General features: G+C 44.8%; 1 protein-coding gene across 1 annotated transcript in view; it reads left to right on the top strand.

Moving 5' to 3' along the window:
- LOC109391282 (protein argonaute-4) overlaps positions 1 to 4712 on the top strand; it is a 63077-nt gene that overhangs the window by 21428 nt on the left and 36937 nt on the right. The gene's annotated exons all lie outside the window — the stretch shown is intronic.

Here is a 4712-nt window from a genome sequence, read left to right as displayed (position 1 = left end):
CGGGAGGGAATAGTCTTCAACAAATGGTGCATGGACAACTGGGTATCCATATGCAAAAGAATGAATTGGAACCTCTACCTCATATCATATACAAAAGTTAACTCAAAACAGATCAGAAACCTAAATGTAAGAGCCAAAACTATAAAACTCTTAAAAGACAACATAGGAATAAATCTTTATGACCTTGGATTAGGTTTCTTAAACATGATAACAAAAAAGCACCAGCAATCAAAGAAAAATTGGACTCCTAAAAGAAAATTTTTTGTGCTTCAAAGGACACCATAAAGAAAGTGAAATGACATTCCACAATGGGTGAAAATTTTGTAAATCATATATTTCATAAGGGACTTAATATCTACAATGTGTAAAGGACTCCTACAACTCAATAATAAAAAAGATAAATTATCCAATTTTAAAAAGGACAGAGGATTTGAATCAACATTTCTCCAAAGATATACAAATGACCAAGAGGCACATAAATATATGCTCAATATCATTACTCCTTAAGGAAATGCAAACAAAATTCATAATAAGATACCCCTCATACCCATGAGGATAGCTATATATATTTTTTAATCTGAAAATAACAAGTGTTGGCAAGCATATGCAGAAATTAGAACCCTCATACATCGCTGATGGGACTATAAAATAGTGCAGCCACTGTAGAAAACAATTTCTCAAAAAATTAAACGAAGTTATATAACACTGAAAATCTCCTAGGTATAAACCCAAAAAGAATCGAAAACTTGAACATGAATGTTCAAAGCAGCCGTATTATAGCCTCAAAGTGGTAACAACCAAATGTCCATCATCTGATGAATGGATAAACAAAATATGGTATACGAGCACATATACATACAATAGAATATTATTCAGCCATAAAAAGGAATGAAATACTGCTACATGCTGCAACATGGATGAACCTTGAAAACATTATGCTAAGTGAAAGAAACTAGAGACAAAAGACCATATCTTGTATGATTCCGTTTATATGAGATGTCTAGAATAGGCAAATCCAGAGACAGAAAATAAATTAGTTACCAGGGGCTGTAGGGGAAGAAGGAATGGAGAATGACTACTAACGGGCACAGGGCTTCTATTTGGAGAGATGAAAAGGTTCTGGAATTAGATAGTAGTGATTATTGTACAACCTTGTGAATACACTAAAAACCATTGAACTTGATACTTTAAAAGGGTGGATTTTATGGTATGTGAATCATTTCTCAATAAAAAAAAATGCAGAAATAGCAAGGCTGCCGATGGAGTAGGAGCAGGCGGGCAGTAATTCTATTTGGACGCCAGGTGATCGAGTTCAGTAGTCTTCAGTGCAAGTCCCTGTCCTCCTCAGCCAGAGTGGTTCCACTTCAGCTCCCACTTAAGATTCTTGTTTCAATAAAGGGTTCCTCAGCTAAAGCGGAGTGAAAGCCCCTGGCCCAATTGATCAACTGCAAAGAAGCTCCTTCTCGATGTCTAAGCTCCAGACTTGTGGAAAGTTAGCATGGGGAGAGGCTGAGGAGTCAAACACCGACAGAGACCAGCAACCCAGACAAGCATTATAGTGTCACAAGCAGTGTGGGTGGCTGGAGCCCTGCCTTCTGGCACGGTGTCCACTAGCAAGGCTCTCTCTGGCTCCCTGTGGTCTCAGGGGAGCATTGACACATTTGAAAAATTCAGTTCCATTCATAAACCTTGATGGAGCACCTTCTGGCTCTCACCCCCCAAAAGAGGAGCCAAGTCCCTGTCCCCAGGTGGCTCAGGAAGGAACAGGATGTGTGAACACACTCAGTCCCTGACAGCTCTGTTCCCATCTCTTGTACTGAGCTGAAATCTTGAGCTCACTGTCCCCTGAGGGGACAGCATGACGGCAGCAGGGGAGCATCTTTTAGCTGTGCAAAGGAGGGAAGAGAAGAGAATTAGTAACTATTGGACACTTACTCTGTGCCAGAGACAAAGGAACATGCACATATATGGTTTAACTTCCTCCTCATGACATCCTTGAGCAGTAGGTGAAGTGACTTGTCCCAAGTACTTAGAACTAGTGTGTTGTGGAACTGGGATTTGAACCCTGGACCACCTGATTCGAAGGTCTGTGCTCTGGAGAAGCTGGAAGTTCACCTAGCCTGGATCATTTCACCTCCACTGGGCCATTTGTAGCTCCCACTGTTTGTACAAGTTGCTCATTCATTCATTTACTTATTCATAAGTTTCCCTGATTGGCATTTGGTGTTAGCTAATATGGTAGGCAATAGAGACACAAACCTGACTACCTGAACAAGGCATAGCCCTGTTGTCAAGGATTTATAACATCATGGGAGCCAGGCCTGGGCTGAGACGTAAGATCAGGAGCTAAGTTAATTACACCACCAAGAGAAGCCCTGTGGTGGTTTGGCCAGATGGCAAGTGGTTTTAATATGAGACCGAGAACTCAAGGTTTGGTGCAGTGGGGGCAAATATATTGCTAATTCTCTACCCACCCCCACCCTGCCCTGTGGATGTGTGAGGTGTCGGACAGTGAGCAGCCACCATCAGAGAGAGCTGAGGGGAAGTGGTATTCTGGCACACAGCTTCCTTTCAGCCACAGCCGGAAGTAGAGGGAGGGAGGCATGCTGAACAGGCTGAGGTTTAGGGGAGTTTATTGACAATAGAGCTTTGGTTTGGGAGGACTCAGTCAAAAGGGTCTTCGGGGAGAGGACAGTGGGTTCCTGAGTGGGAGTGAGTTTTCAAATGAGAATGTAGATGATCAGAGTGGTCAGGAATGACAAGGGTGGGAGACAGGGACTGAGTCATTGCAGTGTAACTGAAACTATGGAGTAAATACATTTTAGACTCAGGTTTCCGAGACTATTTTCAGTACAGGAAACAAGCTATGGTCTCTGCTTAGGGTACCAAATAGAATATGGGGAAACTCTGTTAGGAAGTGAGAGTGGGAAAGTCAGGCCTCAAACTAGGCTGGAAGCTACCAGCACTGTTTAAATTGTTAGAAGAATTAGCCCGGAGTGGAGAAGACGGGAGGTGGCTACAAGGTGTTTAACTCAGAACTTGATCTCTGGTTGGTTTGTCTTATCCTCTTAGCTATAAACGGGTTTGCTCATTTAGTGAATACTTCCCCCCTTTCAAACTTTCGGTCCCCTCTTATTGTTTCCAGTTAATACCTGGTTTAACAGAGAAGTGGCATGGTGCTGTGGGAAGGACTCGGAGTAAGGTATCAGTAGACTAGAATCTAGTCATGATTAAAAGTCCCAATTCATAGTCAGGCAGAGATGGAACCAGCTGGGTTAGAATGCAGGATTGAGAATGCCAATTTTTCCATGCTTCACTGCCATGTTATATAATGCAGAGCCTGACTTCCTTCCCTTCCCTGAGCTTCAGTGTCCTCATCAGTATAAATCCCTTCCTTGATAATATCTGCCTTATAGGTGGCTATGAAGATTAAATGACATGTGAAGCCCATATACAATGCTTGGCCATGGTGTGCCCCTAATGTTTTTTATCATTACTTACAAAAGTTATGTGGCTCTATGGCTGCACACTGTGGGTGCTCAAATGAATATCTCACTACACAGCCCATTCATACGGGCTGAATTGTGTTTGCCTCAAAATCCATATGTTGAAACCCTCAGCCCCAGTACCTCAGAATGTGACTCTATTGGGAGATGGTCTTTAAAGAGGTAGTTAAGTTAAAACAAAGCTCGTAAGGTAGGACCTAATCCATGATGACTGGTGTCCTTATAAGAAGAGGAAATTTGGACACAGACATGTACAGAGGGAAGACCATGTGAAGACACAGGGAGAAGATGGTCATCTACAAAGAAAGGAGAGAGAACTCAGAAGAAACCAATCCTTGACCTTGGATGTCCCCAGAACTGTAAGAAAATAAATTTCTGTTGTAATGGCAGCCCTAGCAAACACAACACATGCATACACATTGTACCTGTTTAACTGGTGGACAGAGAGCTCCCTCATTCTGCTGACTAGCAACTGCTTCTTGGCCTGTAGCCCTATGTTCCCCAAGTCAAAGTCCCAACTAAGAGCTCCAAGGATGCTGGGCTGACCATGATGCCAAGGATGCTGCTCCCTTAGCTCTTAACTGCTAAGGTGAAGTCATCCGAGAAAGCAAGACTTTTTTTCTTTTGCCGTGACTGTTGACTTTCTGACCAGAGTTGCTTGTCACAGGACAAGCAAGAGAATGCATCATTCATCATGGTCCGTTCCCATGGTGCTTTCTGGCTGCATAGGGAGGGAAGGGCAACGGGGTATGCGGTGCTGGATGATGAAATGAAGGAAAAGTGCAGTGGTGACAATGGTGTTCTCTGTCCCAGGACAGTGGAGAAAAAGGAGACTGACAGAACAGAAGGAAGTGGTCTGGGGTGGGAGGAAGGTGGACAGGTGCCTGTTGTGAATCTCAGGACACTTTCCACCGACAGAAGTGGAGACTGTGCCTGCGGATCAGCGGGTTCTGGAACCCCGATCTTTGGTGGTGCACTGTGTGTCAGGCTGTGGGAGGATTGCAACAGCCCCCCCAAAGCCATATATATGCCCGGGATGGCTGCCCTGGGCAGACAGGGCAGTGTGGGCGGGCGCGCGCATACCCGACACGTCCTCGGGGCACTGCCCCCTCCGGGCGCGCGCCCGACCAGCCCCACCCCCGACCCCTGCCCCTCGCAGGGCTCGGTAGACCCGGCGCCCAAGGCCGCGCACGCCCCCTCCGCGAG

This window comes from Hipposideros armiger, unplaced genomic scaffold, assembly GCF_001890085.2.
Source record: "Hipposideros armiger isolate ML-2016 unplaced genomic scaffold, ASM189008v1 scaffold_10, whole genome shotgun sequence".
In the NCBI taxonomy this organism is placed as follows: Eukaryota; Metazoa; Chordata; class Mammalia; order Chiroptera; family Hipposideridae; genus Hipposideros; species Hipposideros armiger.
Note: the sequence above shows the minus strand (reverse complement) of the source record. Positions and strands in the feature narration are given on the sequence as shown.